General features: G+C 45.9%; 10 non-coding genes across 10 annotated transcripts; 5 read left to right on the plus strand and 5 right to left on the minus strand.

The window, feature by feature from the left end:
* Positions 1 to 332: 332 nt before the first annotated feature.
* Positions 333 to 449, plus strand: LOC148635921 (U5 spliceosomal RNA). Its single transcript, XR_015932717.1, has one exon. It is a non-coding gene; the product is annotated as a U5 spliceosomal RNA (small nuclear RNA).
* A 489-nt stretch (positions 450 to 938) lies between these two features.
* Positions 939 to 1,009, minus strand: trnag-gcc (transfer RNA glycine (anticodon GCC)). The gene has a single exon. It is a non-coding gene; the product is annotated as a tRNA-Gly (tRNA).
* Positions 1,010 to 1,222: 213 nt separating this feature from the next.
* trnas-aga (transfer RNA serine (anticodon AGA)) lies at positions 1,223 to 1,304 on the minus strand. The gene has a single exon. It is a non-coding gene; the product is annotated as a tRNA-Ser (tRNA).
* A 1,400-nt stretch (positions 1,305 to 2,704) lies between these two features.
* Positions 2,705 to 2,786, minus strand: trnas-uga (transfer RNA serine (anticodon UGA)). Its single transcript has one exon. It is a non-coding gene; the product is annotated as a tRNA-Ser (tRNA).
* A 1,362-nt stretch (positions 2,787 to 4,148) lies between these two features.
* On the minus strand, positions 4,149 to 4,230 carry trnas-acu (transfer RNA serine (anticodon ACU)). The gene has a single exon. It is a non-coding gene; the product is annotated as a tRNA-Ser (tRNA).
* Positions 4,231 to 4,607: 377 nt separating this feature from the next.
* On the plus strand, positions 4,608 to 4,681 carry trnak-cuu (transfer RNA lysine (anticodon CUU)). Its single transcript has one exon. It is a non-coding gene; the product is annotated as a tRNA-Lys (tRNA).
* A 1,171-nt stretch (positions 4,682 to 5,852) lies between these two features.
* On the plus strand, positions 5,853 to 5,925 carry trnar-acg (transfer RNA arginine (anticodon ACG)). The gene has a single exon. It is a non-coding gene; the product is annotated as a tRNA-Arg (tRNA).
* Positions 5,926 to 10,187: 4,262 nt separating this feature from the next.
* Positions 10,188 to 10,269, plus strand: trnaf-aaa (transfer RNA phenylalanine (anticodon AAA)). The gene has a single exon. It is a non-coding gene; the product is annotated as a tRNA-Phe (tRNA).
* A 6,253-nt stretch (positions 10,270 to 16,522) lies between these two features.
* Positions 16,523 to 16,595, minus strand: trnam-cau (transfer RNA methionine (anticodon CAU)). Its single transcript has one exon. It is a non-coding gene; the product is annotated as a tRNA-Met (tRNA).
* A 2,354-nt stretch (positions 16,596 to 18,949) lies between these two features.
* trnae-uuc (transfer RNA glutamic acid (anticodon UUC)) lies at positions 18,950 to 19,021 on the plus strand. The gene has a single exon. It is a non-coding gene; the product is annotated as a tRNA-Glu (tRNA).
* Positions 19,022 to 19,042: the final 21 nt, after the last annotated feature.

A 19,042-nucleotide genomic window follows, 5' to 3' on the forward strand; every position in this document is an offset into this window, starting at 1 on the left:
TCCTTCTGTAACACTTTTCTGCTGAACTGCATACGATCCATGAAGAGGTCATCCAAAAGCTCAAAACGTACAGCATTCTTGCGGGATCCAAAGGTTGCCATCTCAAACTGCAAAACAAACACTGCTTCCACAAAACAAGAAAACAATCCAACTACTCCAACTACAGGCTGATCAAGGTATCTCCCCTGCCAGGTAAGCCGAGAGCTGCAGGCGATGAGCCCGGAGCTGAACGGGCCCCACTGGCTCGTTTGTAAGGCCAGGTGCATTGCCAACCACGACCGGCAGGGCAGAGGCCTTGAAGGCGGCCTGGGCTCCTGCAGCTGTCCAGCCACGCACTCTGGTTTCTCTTCATCTCGTACAAATCTTTTGCCTTTTACTAAAGATTTCCATGGAGAGGAGCATGAATGAGTTCCATACAATTTTTGTGCTTCCCTGCCTTCGGGTGGGGCGCAGCTGGGCTGGTCAAAGAGAGAAAACAAAACCGCTCACAATCGCTCTTACAATGCAGTAAGTAGCACAGGCTACTTAAACACATGAATGCAAAACAGCATTTTTCAGCTGATTTAAAATGTACCTAAAGGAGAAGCATTATTGAAGACCATCAATTACCAAGAGCTTTTGTCAAAGGTTTTGGTGGTCATTTTGAATGACCACAGAGCGCTGTGACCTCGTTTTTACATCTCATCCAAAAGACAGCGCCATTTTACAACACAGCATCTCCGTCACTATACTGGGGCATTGGGACCCGCACAGACCTCAGGGTGAGCGCCCCCCCCGCCAGCACCATTAACACTGCTTCCAGCTGGAAGCTTTGTTTTTCCCTGTAGCTAACCCTCATCCGGGTACTGACCTGGCTCACACCTGCTTAGCTTCAGTGGGTTTTCAGTTGCGAGTTGCAAGGGGATGCAAGTGATGGAGCCGCTCGCTGCAAAAGCCACTGCATTGGCCGGGAATCGAACCCGAGCCTCCCGCGTGGCAGGCAAGAATTCTACCACTGAACCACCAATGCTCAGTGCCTGGGCCTTCAAAAAAGACGCTTTTTTGGTGCTCTGTGCAAAACGCATCGACATCTGCTTCCAGCTGCAAAATGCCATTCGCGGACGCTGAAGAACTTATTTCCAAGGCAGCGGGTACAAGCAATTGGGCGTTTTAAAACCACCAGGAACAGCAAAGAGGCGCGCTTCTTTGCTTGTGCCGAAACACACCGACTGGAGGCGGACAACGTAGTCGGCAGGATTGGAACCTGCGCGGGGAGACCCCAATGGATTTCTAGTCCATCGCCTTAACCACTCGGCCACGACTACAGCAAGCCCCACCGCCGCTGCGTTCTTGCTACAATCTTACCTGGATCGCGAGGCGCCAGCGGAAGCCTATTTCAAAGTCGTTCTCCGTTTCAAAAAAACATTTCCAAAATACAAGCCTTGCAGACAGACACGCCTCAGAGGATTTAAGGGTGGCTTCATGTCGGAATGATAAAGTCTCCCCGTCCGGACATGAAAATGCCACTTTGTTACACACAAAAAAAGAATCAACAACAGAGAAATGCCCACAAGCATTTGAAAAGCCGCACCACGTCGCACTTGAAATAGCTCTTATATTAGTGGTAGACGCAGGAATCGCCTTTTTATTTACGCTCTTACCAACGCGATGGAAAGCAAAACAAAGCAAAGCAGAGCAAAACAAAACAAACAAACGAAAACCCTCACGTCCCGCACTTGCATATAACGCCGTTACGTGCCCAAGCGGTATTGTACGTCATCCTAGCACTGCACCCCGGGTCGTACGGTATATAGGAACGAGCACACGCCACGAATCGTCTCGAATCACTCCCTACAGCTGTAAGGCGCCTTGAAGCGTGCACCCCCAACATTCTTCTTTGCGCATCTGTGAAAGGTAAACTCTTGAGCAAACTCTGAACCAGCTCTAAGGAAACTAATCCGATTAGACGTTACTTTGACTCATCTTTTTACGCTCAGTGCTGGATTGCTCAAACTCCAGCTAGGGTTAGGGTTAGCATTCCCACGCTACTTAGACACTTTGTTTACGCTCAGTGCTGGATTTTGGGAACTTCAGGACGAGTGGGAATTTTCTCCTATCTGTCCATTCTGTTTTGTTTTGGAGACTCTTGGCTGCCTATGTTGTTCAGTGCAGCGTGAAGGAAACATTTTCCAAAACTGTGTCAGCTCAAAAGTTGTAAGAAAACCTCTCCAGCTGCTTTAACTCTCTTCATTTTTGTCATTTAATGTGACACTCGATGTATAACTGGAGCCTCACATATGCAAATGGTGAGGCTCCAGTTCGACACCCAGTTCGACACCACTTTACAGTATATGACAAAAGCATGGCAGACTGTGCCGGACCAGCTGGTAACTTCCGCTTATTTTGACCATATTAAACATTGGAAATCTTCCCACTTGCATTTGTGACACTTGATTTTGGCTCCACCTAAGACACTCTTAAATCTTCAAACACTTTTCTCTTCTCCCGCAACACACTTGTCTGTCGGCACTATGTGGCAGCGTTGCATGACAACCCATCTCACCACGGAAAGGAACCTAACAGCTTTGGTAAGAGAGTAGAATTACCTGAAGAACTGCTTTCCATGGAAGCAGGACCAAGCGATGTAGCATTTTTATAGTACCAGGAAAGGAGAAGCGGCACTTCGCCTTTGCCGCATAGGCACAAGGTGACGTGCAGCAGACGCCGTAGTCGGCAGGATTCGAACCTGAGCGGGGAGTCCCCAATGGATTTCAAGTCCATCGCCTTAACTACTCGGCCACGACTACAGCGAGCTCGCCGCCGCCCCATTCCTCCTATAATCTAACACGGAGTGCAAGGTGGCTGCGGAAACTTTTTTAAAGTCGCTCTACATTAAAAAAAAAATACCTTTCACAAGATACATGCCGGCAGACAGACACGCCTCAGAGGGTTTAAGGCTGGCTTCACGTTCAAATGATAAAGTCTCCCCGTCCGGATGTCAAAATGCAACTTTGGCAGACAGAAAAAACATCAACAAACCACAAATGTGGACAAGGATTTTACAAGCTGCACCACACTACACTTTCAAAAACATTTACATTCGTGTTAGATGCAGGAATTGTCTTTGTTTTGCGTGCTTACGAACGCCATAGAAAACGAAACAAAACAAAAGCCCTCAGCTCCTGCACTTGATTATAATGCCGTTACGTGTCGAAGCAGGAATTTACGTCATCTTACCACTACAACATGGGGAATAGAGGGAAATGAACACACGCTACGAATAGTCTCAATCACTCCCTAGAGTCGTAAGGCACATTGAAGGGTGCACCCCCATCATTAATCGTTGGGCCTCTGTAAAAGGAAAGCTGTTGAGCAGTCTTTGAAACAGCTCGGATGAAACACTTGATTGCTTCCATGTGCATCTGGAGCCCACTTCTTATTTTCACTTCACGCCGCCCAAAGCATTTCTAAAACAGGAGATTCGCGTTTGGGAATGCGCCCTGCCCTACAAATAAAACAGGTCTACGGGTCTGAAACCTGCTCCACGGAAAACAGTTCTGTTGCGCTTTTGATCCAAGGGAGATTCTCTGTTCTTACTTTTTGATGACATAACACCCAAAGGGGCTTCTTTGGAGCTGGATTCCAACCAGCATCCTAAAGTTTCTTGGCGGTATCCTTTACAGTCCTCTGTTCGGTCGACAAGTAACAGAAGGGGGCAGCTTTCCTCACACATACAGTGCAATGTACTGTAGTGTTCCCCTTCATTGAATTCGCAGTTCTGCATCAGACCTCAAACTCGTTTCCTTAGCTTGGATTTAAGCCACGAAGCAGGCTTCTACTGTATAAACGTCTAGAGGAATCACAAACTATTTGAGAGGCCATCATCCCATTGGGAACTGACAAAGTCTATCCCTAAACACCTAGCGCAGTCTCTCGAGAGACTGTCAAAAATCGCTTTCTCCGTTTGTGCTGCAAGTAAGTGAAAACGCGGTCTCAACCCAGAGCCACTTGGCAGCAGCGGCACGTAAATACTGTTACTGCCACTGCTCGATACCAACGTTAGCCTACTATACCATGTTCAGCCACCGCTAGAAAATGTAAGGCTCTAGTACTGGAGCAAACAAAAGGAGGGCCAACGTCGAACAGGCACACGTGTCAGACATAGAAAGCGACGAGAATGGGATTCAAACCCATGCATGCAGAGCACAATGAATTAGTAGTCCATTGCCTTAACCACTCGGCCAACTCGTCAACGAAACTGGGCTGTCCAGACATGGGTTGGCGCGCTCCAGATGATCTTTTTCTTTTTTTTCCCTCGTACTCGAGGGTCATTTTCCTGTTCCACATGCGATTTCAACATTTTCCTTGGGAGATGTCAAGCCAGCAAGCCACTGCTGTGGTTCAGTGGCCAGTGTGGAGTTCAGTGGCCCTGTTGTACACAGAAAGCACATTGAGCTCCTTGGACATGAAAAGTTCCAGATAAAAGCCATTTGTCATCCTTTCTCTTGGTGTCGATGTTGCTATTGTATAAAGGTGGCAACTTGCTCAGCGAGCAGGAGGAGCACACACCGAATGCAGATGTGTCTGAGTGGTGTGTCCAAGTGGCTGCAAAAGGACAACTATCCCGGGGCGCCGTGGCTTAGTTGGTTAAAGCGCTTGTCTCTTAAACAGGAGATCCTGAGTCCGAATCCCAGTGGTGCCTTCTTTGTTCTGTCTTCTTGAACAGAACTGGTCCTTACAGACAACCGCCTACGGCTAGACTTAATTAAATGCAAGTATTCATTTCCTGTCTTTAACGCGACTTGTTTTTCTTAAAATGGATGCAACTTGCAAAACATGAAATACAAACATTGCTAATCAGCGCTAGCGGCTGGCAAAAAAAAAGAAGTCAGCAATGTTTTTTTTCTTTAACCTTAACCCTGCTAATGGAGAAGAGTTAAACGACCGAGTCTATGCAGCTTAAACGGTGCTCATGTCGGGTTCTTAGCTGAAAGGGTGGTAAATCACGCTCACCCCAGTCCTTAATCTTTTAAAAGGATACAAAATTGAACCTAGTCGCCACATCACATACATCCTGTTCAACGATAAAAAGGTGACATCTATCCTCGATCCAGAGTAAATCCCACATTGAGGGCATATTGTTTTCCACTTTACCATGAGTCGGGCTCAGCTGCACAGAGGCGAGAGCAGAGCAATGAGGTCACGGGGACAGGGGAGTCACACGCTGGCGGTTTAAACACGCGGAAGAAAACTGAGGGATCCACAGTATGTGGACCCTCCGTGCGCCATCAGTCCGCACTCCGGACTCTGAATCCTACCATCCAAGTTAAGATCTCGGCGGAACCTGAGGCGCAGTTCCTTCTTAAAACGTAATCTGGTGAGCATTTCTAGAATCGTACTTGTATAGATGCAGCCTTTAATGTGTTGCTAGGTTAAAATTGATGACTTCTTGAACTTCAGTAGGCAACTTCCCTCTTGATTTCGGATTTAATTTCTTTATTACAGGGGCGCTTTTATGAAGACAGAGTCATGTTCAGGTACTTTGCTTGATGGAGGAAGCATATTTCGGACTCTGTGATCTGCTCACCTGGAAAGGTCTGCTGTACTACTACAAGAGAGAAGTAGAGTCTGGAAGAATGGACAATTTTATGATGCTTTGGAAGATAATGTTTTTTTTTTCTTTGAAATCGAAATGAATCAGAATATCAGTGCAAAAGACAAACTCTTGGTTTGGTTTAAAGAGATATGGTTTTAACACAGACAAAATGTAGAAAACAGGTGTTTCTCACTTTTGGAAAAGAATGGACCGGGGGTAATATTTTACTAGTTGCAGTGCTGATCTCACTGGGTTACAGTCCTGCAGTGTCACACCAGGGCCAGTGGCGCAATGGATAACGCGTCTGACTACGGATCAGGAGATTGCAGGTTCGACTCCTGCCTGGCTCGGGTCATTTTTAAACGCATCGGGCTACTCCCTAAGTAGTCTGTGCTACTTACTGCATTGTAATCGTACCCAGTAAGAGATTTCCTTCATGTAAATGAACTGCACCTGACAGCTTTAGAAAAACACCTGGGCTCAGTACGGTGCTGAGAGCTCAGCGTTGCTGTTCTAATTAGCACGCACTGCATCGGCTATGAGCCCGAACCTTTCAATTATTCCGATCAGTAAGTCAACACGTAGTCCACATGAACGGTAGAAATATTCTCTTGTCTGTCTCTTGTTTGTATAGAACTGAATGTCCCTGACAATGTACTGTTAGTTTTAATTGAAGAACAGCATTTGTGTTCAAATATACCAGACAAGTTTATGTAACTGCTCATGCGACACTCAGTTGTAATTAGTCAAGAAATAAAGTCGAACAACAGCTGCGGGTTTGATTCTGAACGTATCAGATTGCAGCGCCTTTTACTTCCATTGACAAATGATAGAGATTTGAAGAGAGATCCTTCAGACCAGCAAGCAAACCCACGGCTATTTCGGTTTTCTATCTAGGCAACGTTGGTGTCTGCAATAGCATACATGAAAGCGTGATGCAATTTCTGTGGCTACATTTGTTGCACGTCATGCACAGTAAGAGTGTTTCTAACACCAAATAAAAAGTCAACAAATAGCGATCACGCCTTCTCCTCAGTTAACCCACTGAAACCCTTGCTGTTAACAGTTCTTTACTGCGTGCTTTAAGAGCACCTACACATCGTGTCGGTTCTTACAGCTTTATTCATTAGGTTTTCAAAGGCATAAGTAGAGCACCAGAGGTGCGAACGCAAAATGTGTGGTTATCTGAAGAATTGCTTTCCATGGCAGCGGGGCCAAGCGATTTAGCGTTTTTATAGTACCAGGAAAGGAGAAGCGGCACTCCGCCTCTGCCGCGCAGGCACAAGGTGACGTTCGGCAGACGCCGGAGTCGGCAGGTTTCGAACCTGCGCGGGGAAACCCCAACGCATTTCGAGCCCATCGCCTTAACCACTCGAGCACGACAAATGCGAGCTCCCCGCCGCCGCATTCCTCCTATAATCAAACACGGACTGCGAGGTGGCTGCGGAAACCTTTTTAAAGTTGCTCTCCGTTAAAAAAAATACCTTTCACAAGATTCGTGCCGGCAGACAGACACGCCTCAGAGGGTTTAAGGCTGGCTTCACGTTCAAATGATAAAGTCCCCCAGTCCGGATGTCAAAATGCAACTTTGGCAGACAGAAAAAACATCAACGAACCAAAAATGTGGACAAGGATTTTACAAGCTGCACCACACTGCACTTTCAAAAGCATTTACATTCGTGTTAGACGCAGGAATTGCCTTTGATTTGCGCGCTTACGAACGCCATGGAAAACGAAACAAAACTAAAGCCCTCAGCTCCTGCACTTGATTATAATCCCGTTACGTGTCGAAGCAGGAATTTAAGTCATCCTACCACTGCAACACGGGGAATAGAGGGAAATGAGCACAAGCTACGAATTGTCTCTAATCAGTCCCTACAGTTGTAAGACGCCTGGAAGCGTGCACCCCCATCATGAATCTTTGCGCATCTGTGCAAGGTAAACTCTGGAGCAGTCTCTGAAACGGCTCAAAGGAAACACGTGATTGATTCCATGTGCATCTGGGGTTCATTTCTTATTTACATTTAATTCAAGGGAAAGGCTTGGGTCAGTTTCAGACGGCCTCCAACAGCGAGATTCAAGCGCCCCACCTTCAGCCCAATCTGCGCCGCCAGAACGCCAACGGCTCCTCTGGTCTCCGGGGTGCGGTTGTGACCCCGTAACCTAAAGTGTTGGTGGCAGACAAATGGAGACTAACAGGTGATGTCCTAGGACATGACTACATTGTGACACTCGGTGGGGATGGTGACCATTGCTTGGAAAAGAGTGCGAGGCCCCTTTAGAAAAACATTTTGTTAACAGGCATTCTGCCTCAGCCTAAACACCTATAGCTTGCAAAGCGCATGCTATTAGACAGGCACCTCTGCAAAACCTTAAGAGTCTCTTAAACTAGTGATAGTAAGGTGTTCCCAATGGGCAATGTTCGGCTTTCAAATCATCTCTCCGTGGAAGCGCCGAGATGCAGCTGTTTAAGGCTTAGAAGCAGCTGACTGTTTTACTACCTAGCTGATCACTGTCAGTCAGGGAGCTTAGAGGTGAAAAGCCTGTCTGAGAGACAATTCGCCGTCGATCAGTTCAATATGTTCCGTACAAGCTCGGCGCACCTGAGATCATCTTGGTAGCCGTGTAGCTCATATGAGTGAAAGCGTGTGTGTCAGGACTCTTACTTGGCCATCCCAACATACGGAATTTCTTCTGTTTCAGCCACTCTGTTGTTGATGTACTCCTTTGTTTTTGTCATGTTGCAAGACCCAGCGTCTTTTGAGTTTTAGATCACAGGCAGACACCCTGACATTCTGCTGTAGAATTTCCTGATACATCTCGGAATTCATCGGTCCCTCGATGATTGCAAGCCGTACAGCCTCCGCCATGCTTCCCAGGTGGGATGAGGTTTTGGAGTTGGTATGCAGTGTTTTGTTATCTCCAAACATAACGCTGTGCACATTTACCAACAAGTTCAACTTTTGTCACGTCTGTCCACAGAACATTGTTCCAGGAGTTGCTGTGGAACATCCATGTGGTCTTTAGCAAACTTGAGAGGGGCAGTGGTGGTTTTTTTGTTGGGGAGAGCAGTGGTTTCCTCCATGGTGACCTCGCATGATCACCACTCCTGTTCAGATTTCTTCTTATGGTGGACTCATGAACACAGACGTAAGACAAAGTAAACCACCTGTGTGCTAGATCCCATCCCCACTCAGCTAGTCAAAGATTCCCTCAAAGGACTGGCAGGACCTATAATTAGTATGATGAATGCATCGCTTGCGTCAGGCGTCGTACATGATCAATTTAAGGTAGTGGTTCTTAGACCGCTCCTTAAGAAGTCAAATTTGGATCCACAAGTTCTTAACAACTACAGGCCTGTCTCAAAGGTCCCATTTCAATCTAAAAGTCTTGAAAGAATAGTTGTTGCCCAACATCAAATGGATTCAAATAATATACTTGAGAAATTTCAGTCTGGTTTCTGAAACTGCATTAACAAGAGTCGTAAATTATATTCTCTTAGCTACTGATGCGGGGAATGCAACAGTGCTAGGTTGCAACAGTGCTAGGAATGCAAACTTTAGGTTGCGCTTCTTCATGCTGCATCATTGGCATGAGTGGAGCTTTTTAAACGTCTGTACTTACTGCGCCCCATAAGAAATCGTTTGTCCCTGTTCAAAAGAGATTGTGCGATGTCCTGCAGCGTTCGCAAAGCAAACCTTTGACAGTTTGAATAGAGGAATTTATTCTGCTTCCTGTGCGTGCAGTAGTTACAAACTTGAACGTCTTTACACGATCTCCTGCAGTTTTCAGTGGGCAGGCTTGGTCAGATGGCTTGGAAAAACGCACTGTGTTTCGGCTCGGGAAACATCATGAGCAGTGTCCTGCATGTTTTCTGTGTATAGCTGTCTTTTAACGCATACAGAATTCATTCGAAATCATTGATTTCTCCAATTAACAAGGATCCCTTAAATGATGAGTCAAAGTAACATCTAATCGGATTAGTTTCCTTAGAGCTGGTTCAGAGTTTGCTCAAGAGTTTACCTTTCACAGATGAGCAAAGAAGAATGTTGGGGGTGCACGCTTCAAGGCACCTTACAGCTGTAGGGAGTGATTCGAGACGATTCGTGGCGTGTGCTCGTTCCCATATACCATACGCACCGGCGTGCAGTGCTAGGATGACGTACAATACCGCTTGGGCACGTAACGGCGTTATATGCAAGTGCGGGACGTGAGGGTTTTCGTTTGTTCGTTTTGTTTTGCTCTGCTTTGCTTTGTTTTGCTTTCCATCGCGTTGGTAAGAGCGTAAATAAAAAGGCGATTCCTGCGTCTACCACTAATGTAAGAGCTATTTCAAGTGCGACGTGGTGCGGCTTTTCAAATGCTTGTGGGCATTTCTCTGTTGTTGATTCTTTTTTTGTGTGTAACAAAGTGGCATTTTCATGTCCGGACGGGGAGACTTTATCATTCCGACATGAAGCCACCCTTAAGTCCTCTGAGGCGTGTCTGTCTGCAAGGCTTGTATTTTGGAAATGTTTTTTTGAAACGGAGAACGACTTTGAAATAGGCTTCCGCCGGCGCCTCGCGATCCAGGTAAGATTGTAGCAAGAACGCAGCGGCTGTGGGGCTTGCTGTAGTCGTGGCCGAGTGGTTAAGGCGATGGACTAAAAATCCATTGGGGTCTCCCTGCGCATGTTCGAATCCTGCCGACTACGTTGTCCGCCTCCAGTCGGTGTGTTCCGGCGCAAGCAAAGAAGCGCGCCTCTTTGTTGTTCCTGGTGGTTTTAAAACGCCCAATCGCTTGTACCCGCTGCCTTGAAATAAATTCTTCAGCATCCGCGAATGGCATTTTGCAGCTGGAAGCATATGTCGACGCTTTTTGCACAGAGCACCAAAAAAGCGTCTTTTTTGAAGGCCCAGACACTTAGCATTGGTGTTTCAGTGGTAGAATTCTTGCCTGCCACGCGGGAGGCTTGGGTTTGATTCCCGGCCAATGCAGTGGCTTTTGCAGCGAGCGGCTCCATCACTTGCATCCCCTTGCAACTCGCAACTGAAAACCCACTGAAGCTAAGCAGGTGTGAGCCAGGTCAGTACCCGGATGAGGGTAAGCTACAGGGAAAAACAAAGCTTCCAGCTGGAAGCGGTGTTAATGGTGCCGGCGGGGGGGCGCTCACCCTGAGGTCTGTGCGGGTCCCAATGTCCCAGCATAGTGACGGAGACGCTGTGTTGTAAAAGGGCGCTGTCTTTCGGATGAGATGTAAAACCAAGGTCATAGTGCTCTGTGGTCATTAAAAATGACCACCAAAACCTTTGACAAAAGCTCTTGGTAATTGATGGTCTTCAATAATGCTTCTCCTTTAGGTACATTTTAAATCAGCTGAAAAATGCTGTGAAATGGGGGGACACTTCAGGCCAGTGTAGGATTTGGGTTACAAGAACCATGAAACTGCACGAGAAAGCCCGTACACTGAATTACACGGCTTTCTATTCAAAGGAGGGCAAAAGAAATTCCCTGAGTTCGATTTTTTGCAGCACAGAGAGGACCACCGTCGTGAGGCCGGTTAGTTCAGTTGGTTAGAGCGGGGTGCTAATAACGCCAAGGTCATGGGTTCAATCCCCGTACGGGCTATGTTCTTTTCTCCTCTCTTACCAAAGCTGTTAGGTTCCTTTCTGTGGTGAGATGGGTTGTCATGCAATGCTGCCACATAGTGCCGACAGACAAGAGTGTTGCGGGAGAAGAGAAAAGTGTTTGAAGATTTAAGAGTGTCTTAGGTGGAGTCAAAATCAAGTGTCACAAATGCAAGTGGGAGGATTTCCAATGTTTAATATGGTAAAAATAAGCAGAAGTTATCTGCCGGTCATGGCACAGTCTGCCATGCTTTTGTCAGATACTGTAAAGTGGTGTCGAACTGGAGCCTCACCATTTGCATATGTGAGGCTCCAGTTATACATCGAGTGTCACATTAAATGACAAAAATGAAGAGAGTTAAAGCAGCTGGAGAGGTTTTCTTACAACTTTTGAGCTGACACAGTTTTGGAAAATGTTTCCTTCACGCTGCACTGTACAACATAGGCAGCCAAGAGTCTCCAAAACAAAACAGAATTGACAGATAGGAGAAAATTCCCACTCGTCCTGAAGTTCCCAAAATCCAGCACTGAGCGTAAACAAAGTGTCTAAGTAGCGTGGGAATGCTAACCCTAACCCTAGCTGGAGTTTGAGCAATCCAGCACTGAGCGTAAAAAGATGAGTCAAAGTAACGTCTAATCGGATTAGTTTCCTTAGAGCTGGTTCAGAGTTTGCTCAAGAGTTTACCCAGTGGGCATTGATTCGTCGAATATACGTATATTCACGGCGAAAATACGGCTATACGTATATATACGTCGCCTCGACGTATAATCAACGTCGAATTGCAACCGTAAAATCGACGACATTAATAAACGCATATATAACGTCGAAAACACATCTAACACAGTGCCTGAGGCTTTTTACTGTATGTATCGTGTGTGCCGCAACTAGGAGTATACGGCACTCTGCACAGTGTACGAAGTAAATTATTTCCGCAGTAATTAATTTACACGTGTATAATAAATATAGTAAATATAATAAATTAATTACTGCGAAAATAATTTTCTTCGTAAATCCTGCAATCCAGATGATTGGGGTATTGGTGCATGGCTACAGTCTGTGCTAGGAACATGGAGAGGGTCTCTGGTTCAATACATATTTGTGGGTCTGGTATTATTCGTTATGATCATATCGTTAATATCCTGTTTGAAAAACATGTGGACTAAAGCTGCTGCTTCTGTGCTAATTGTACGCCCTGAAGGGATCATGAAGGTCAAAAAATGATTTCATGGGAAAGGTTCTCTTATCTAGTGGCAGAACCTGATGGGTAGAACAATATAGCTTTAAGGGGGGTTACCCTTGGGAGTGATTCCCCTAGATGCAAATGATTATTGTGGTTTGTTTGTTCATAATAAGATGTTTTGCAGGAACGGAACAAAGAGAAATTTTACAACTTCAGCTAGAATTGTTCTACAAAACGTCACAGCTGAGGCAGGGGAACAATGTGTAGATTTTTCTAAGAGTTATTACCCAGTTGTTGACCAATCTGTTGACCAATGTTGACCAAAAAAGCCTAGGATTATGCTGGGCTCCAGCCCACAGGGATTTACCTGTGCTGTAAGAACTAATGAGTGAATAAGGAGACTGGATTCTGGTGAAAGACTTCAGGAAAAAGAAATGGTGTTCACTCAGGTGGAGGGGGCTGTACCAGGTGCTGCTGACCACTGCCACTGCTGTGAAGGTCACAGAAATGGTGCCCTGGATTCATGCTTCCCACTGTAAAAAGGTCACAAACGAACTGAACAAAGCGCAGGAGTGATGTCTCCACAAGGACAGATGGGGATAACCTGCTTGGGACTGATGTGCACAGCCTTTTTCCTTTTTATGTAGAAGCCTGTCACCACCCCAAAAGAGGAAGAATCTAAACACGAAGCCTCTTTGTATACAAACTGGCTGAATGAAACTGATAATGAGGGGGATATGCGTAATTTGTGGTATAAATTTATAAATCATACTGTAAAGTTAAAGAAATTTAATGCATCTTGTTATATATGTGCTTTAATGCCTCATTCTACAGCCTCACCCATGCGACTTTTTATGAAATGTACTCTTTTATTAATATCATGTTAGAAGGCTTAGACGCTATCAAACAAGAATTAAGGGGAGTTAGATTAATGGCACTTCAGAACAGGTTCGTGCTGGACCTTCAAAATGCAGCATCTGGAGGAGTCTATGCTTTAGTAGGAGACTCCTGTTGTACATATATTCCAGCTAATGACTATGATTACGGAAATCTTACACTCGCTATTCAGCATTTAAAAGAACTAAAAGACAAGGTGAATAAAGAGAGAGGCATAAAAGATACACCGGCTTTTCTCTCCTGGTTAGAATCACTGTTTGGGCCAGGGGGAATGTTTTTCTTTTAAGTTACTAACACCGATTATAGGGGCTGTGATACTTGTCTTCCTGTTTTTATGTTGCTGTATGACATGTATTATTCCAATGCTTCGAAATATGGAAATATGGTACCTAGGGGGATAAACTGTTCATCCTTCCAGTCTGGAGAATTGGCAGCTGTCTGACGTCAGTAAGTGATCCTTAAAAAATTAATAGTTCCATGACAGTGTGCATCACCAGAAAATCAATTTCAATGCATTAAAACTCTTGTTATCCTTCTGATCATTGAAGTGTCATTGCCCCAGCACTGTATACTCTTACTTTTGACGCCTGTCTGAAGTTGGATCCATTTCTAAGAATGGTGACTCACATATCCTCATGCTCAACTTTGGCTCAACCACACAAACTATGAAGTTAATCATCTGCTTTTGCTCCAAGATTTATGTTACTAGGCTCTGGGGATCCTCGTGTTCAAACTTTGCCCTTATTGTGGATGATCCATGACAGAATTCAGGGAATTCAGAATTCTGATACCTCAGCTCAGATTCTGACTGGGCAGACTGTCATTGCCTGGTGTGAATGTGTGCATATCTGTTTTTGTGCATGTTCTGTGGCCTGTTGTACAGTACATCACAAATGAAAGGGAAATGGAAAACTAAAATAAGACTCAAGTGTTTTAGCTTTCATTAACAGTGTTTCATTAGTATCTGTGCTAGATCCTGTCATCCACTGCTTACCACGACAGGCTCTAGCACAGGATAGCAGCTAATACATTTAACAATCTCACTGCACAATGTTGTATATTCAAGGGCTGATCTTCTGTACTTTTTCTTTCACTTTTCATTTCCTAGAAACTCAGTCCTGCCAGGAATAATCTGAGAACAAAATCAATCTGAGTGAAAATCTAAGCAGAGGAAGATTGTTTTACAGAGTTAACAAGGTCTAATTCAAGGTCATCAGCACTAACAACATTCTCTCTGGAGACAGGCGATAAGAAAATTGAAAGTGTGTATTGTTACATAACAGCAGAGACTATGAGTTATGCTATCATGAGAGTGGTGATGGATTTTTTTCATTGCTTAGTTTTGCAGGTTCTGTACATTTGAACATTCAAAGTGACTAAAGTAAAGGAGTTTTCCCTTTTTACCACATAATTCCCAAAGATCAACACTAATAGAAAGCCTAATTCCAGCCAAGATTCAATTACTGTCTCTCAGGCATCCCAGCAGTGGATTTCATGACTTCAGACAGCCATCTTTATCAGTGGAGAACTCAATGCTCTGAGGTTTACTGGCAGAGTCTCACACTGGGTAATATGTTGGTAAATAATGTCCTATGGAATTCTACTATTGATAAATTCTACTATGGAACTGCGATGTGTCCTGAAAAAATCTTCTATGATAGTGGTACAGTCCATCACACCCCACCTACAGCCTTTAAAAGAGAAAAAAATATTCTGATATTATGGTGGAAAAAGAGCCCTGGAATCTTTGTAGAAGGACCAAAGACGGAAAGAACGGGCAGTGTAACCATGGCGAAGAGAAGGGAAATATTGGAGAGAGCTTTTTTCATACACTTTTTATCATTGTTTTTCCAGCCCAACAATGATCAACAAATATGGGCAGGCGTCCTGTGCCAAATCCAATCTACCTTTCTTCCAAGCATACAGGAATGTCAGTGAATTAAATATTGACATATGAAAATACCCAAAAATATGCAATCACACATATGCAGTTTGAGCAAACATAAGACAATACCCAAGTACCACAAACTACCAGGCATCATTAGCAGTTCAGGTGGGGAGCTGTGTCAGCATGCGTAGGCTGCAAAGGAACAAGTAATAGGTCTATTCCATGCTTAAAAGAGAAGAAAGAAAACACAACATTTCAGCCGTGGAGCCCTCACACCTGAAGAAGGCTCCACGGCCGAAACGTTGTGTTTTCTTTCTTCTCTTTTCATCTAGTGTCATTAGCCAGTTCCTGTCAAAATAAAATAGAAATGGATAACATTCTAGAGAGAGTTTGAAATACCAAGGTACAATTTAAACCATATTTCTTCCACTACAACCACAATATTTTGGAGAGATCGCTGAGCCTAACTGTTCTGGCATGCCCGTTAGCCTCCGTCCTGCTTCACCAATGAATGCAACGGGGCACATTCTGAGGGAGATGCGGTCAATCAGGTTGCAGGAAAACCACGCTATGCTTTTTTTTGAGATCCTGAAAAGGACAGAGGGGCCATGTATATGTGTGCAGCTGGATATGTAATTGCAGGTGGCGTAGCAAATTCTGCTGAAGCCCCACTGCCTGGTGTGGACGGTAGCTGTGCATGTTGCAGCAGAATTGTGCATGTGAGATCAAGGGGGCATGTCATGTGTTTGAGCACTTCACTCCCTTCCGGAAGCACGTGATTCCCTGAGTCCAAAAAATTTGTAAGTTCTTTGGATGACCTGTGGACCGATCTTTCACGATGAAGAATTCCTTAAGAAGAATAGATCTCGGCCCACCATCCCAATGCCTCCATCTCAAAACAGCAACCTCCCACTGCCCTTAGTCTGCAAGGCAGTCCTTTCAAGTGCGATGATGACGCCGGGACCTTCGTTGCCTATTGTACGAGCTGAACTTTTGTGCTCATCAATTCAACGCTCTTTCCATCAACTCATCTTGTCTTTTGACGCTTCGTGTTTTGTGCTCCTTTGACTATCGGCATATCGGGTGACTGCAAACACTGAAGTTCTTGCTTACGGAGTGTGGAATAGTGTTTTCAAGTGATCGCTGTTCTGTCATGTTGACGCCGAGTGAATCTTTCTTTGGCAACATGGGCAGGCTGACAGCAGCGCGAGCGAAAGTAATGGCAAATTTCTTGACTTATTTCTGAATGTGAATGTTCTTTAGAAAAGGGATGCGGCGTTGCTTCTCCCCCGTGTAAAGGTCACGCATTCCAGACGTGGTTATGAGCGAACAGTTGCCGCAAGTGTTTGAAAAGAGCAAGAGAGGAAGCAGCCCTGCCCCGTGTGAGGATCAAACTCAGGACCTTCAGATGATGAGACTGACGCGCTACCAACTACGCCAACGAGGCCAGCTGCAGTACACAGCCGGAAAGTTTGCCTCATGGATTTCAGTCGCCCGTTCCCTAATCTTTAGACGCCCTCTGCTGGATGTTGCATTTGCCTTTTGATCTCACCGATACTTTTTTGGTCTGTTTCTGTTGCGAGTCTGTTTTTCAGATCTCACCTAGCACAAGTCTCTCTGGCTGAAGTGGCCTCTCTGCTTCAGCATCGTGCCCTCACTCAGCCATTAAAAACGTCACTCGGACTTCTGACATGCTGACATGAAATGTCAAGAGAGAGTGGCGGAGACGCTTAAGGCAGAGAGAAGATGAAGAGGGGGCGTGGCTGCGAAATGATTGACAGCTGCATGACGCTCTCCATGCAAGGTGTGACCACAGGCTAAAGGACACCTTTCGGCACATCAAGCTCTAAGCACACACCTGGAGGACGTGGGAAATGATCCCGCTACCTCTCGCATGCAAAGCGACCGCTGTACCATGCAAGCTAACCCCCCTCGCTGGGGCTCATGCCTCGGTGTCGCCTAGTGCCGCTTGTTCCCCTCTTACCGGGTGCAGTTCACTGCCCTTCATCTGCAAGGCAGTCGTGTAATTGCGGCTTTCTTGACTTATTGATGAAGGTCTGACTGGACGAGCGAATGACGCCTCTCCCCCGTCCTCAAGCTCGCTGACAGAATAAAATGGAAAGTGCTTCCGTGGCTCATTGGTTTAGGGGTATGATTCTCACTTAGGGTGTGGGAGGTCCTGGGTTCAACTTGCGGATGAGCCCTTGTGTGTTCTTTTTGTCCTCGTCCACAAGACTGGGAACTGATATCCACATCACCTTGCAGCATCTGCTTATGGCAAACGATGGAATGTGACTAATGACTGAACGAGCCTGGTGAATACTCATCACGTGGCACAATGAGAGCGTGCAGTCAGCTGTCCAAGGCAGCAACCTCATTGCTCGTTCAAAAGAACACGTACTGAAAACTCATCACCACTATGTCGTAAATGAGCACCGCGATCGCTTGTTGTCATGCGTCCTTACTTGGGAAATGCAGAAGCAAAAACTGCCCTCTCTCAGTCACCGAAACGTGTGCGGCTCGCCTTGCACTCTCTGCGCCTCGCATATTTATGGAGCTGTCTGCTCTTCTTTCTGTTGAAGTACGCAAGTTACGGGGCGTACTGCAGACTATGATGTGCTCAATGACAGCTTTCAAGATTTGAAAACTATGAGCTTGATGGCTCAAGTCGAACGAATGTGGTTGTTACGCAATTGATGATCAAACGCACGTATTCTAACGATTCGTGAGAGTATGTTCTAAAGGTCCCTGGCTCGATCCCGGGTTTCGGCATTTTGTTTCATCGCGCCCTTTGTTCCTATCTCCAGCGCCCTCTGCCTAAAGTGACGCGTCCCTTTCTCAGCCCGAAACGCAAGCGAGACACCAGCAGCAGTCCCTACAGGTTTCTGTAGTGTAGCGGCTATCACGTTCGCCTAACACGCGAAAGGTCCCCCGTTCGAGACTGGGTGCAAACAGCCTCTTCTTGCACGCTCCTGCACTTCACAGAGGTCTTGAACCACCAGTCATTTGTTCCCAATGTATTTCCGGTGCCTTCATGCACTCTTGTTCCAAACGCACGTTTTTTCTGTACCTGGAGCCGATCATTTGCAATTGGGCTATCCCTACAGACCAAGACGAGCTCTGTCGGCTCAAAAGCAGCGCAACACCTGCGAGAACAACAGAAAGATTAGTACCCAGCGGGGGCCTCTTAGTGAGCCCAAGATCTAATCAAGAATCGACTCCAGAAACAGGGCTTGGCGCATTGTTCCATACTCCGACCACTCTTGGTGTAAACAGGTCCCTCCTGGTCTCTGCATGAAATGCACTTTCCTGCGTTTGCTTTGGTGTAACTGGCTTCCCATGCATGGGCGAATGTGAAGAAGATCCTTAGTAAGTCATTGAAGAAACCCGAGAAGAGGTCGGAGTGGCCTCTGTCGTTCATCAACGATCCAGTCAGGCAGTACTCCTCTGTAAAGCGCTGTTCGTTCACATCGATTGGCTTTTTTTTGCCTTCATTCATGCAAGTAGTAAAAGCAGACGCCCCTATTCTGCCGTGACCCGGATTTGAAGCAGGGTTGTTGTGGCCACAACGCAAAGTACTGACCACTATACGATCACGGCGAGTTACCGATACACACGTGGCAGGGCGGAAAAGGCTGTGCTCTCTTCGTGTGACATAATTCGGGAAAGTCCTGACGTTGCATTTCAACTGAGCCCCAGTATACATCGACCCTTCGGCACTCTGAGTGACAACTCTCTTGCGTGTTTTCTCATATTTATGTAGTTTGCTTGCATGATGCCCGGAACAGCAGGGTTGTGCACTCCCATATGGTCTAGCGGTTAGGATTCCTGGTTTTCACCCAGGCGGCCCGGGTTCGACTCCCGGTATGGGAACGTGTCAATTTTGCCTCCTGC

This window comes from Lepisosteus platostomus, unplaced genomic scaffold (assembly GCF_059453375.1).
Source record: "Lepisosteus platostomus isolate fLepPlt1 unplaced genomic scaffold, fLepPlt1.hap1 Scaffold_211_H1, whole genome shotgun sequence".
NCBI classification, from domain to species: Eukaryota; Metazoa; Chordata; class Actinopteri; order Semionotiformes; family Lepisosteidae; genus Lepisosteus; species Lepisosteus platostomus.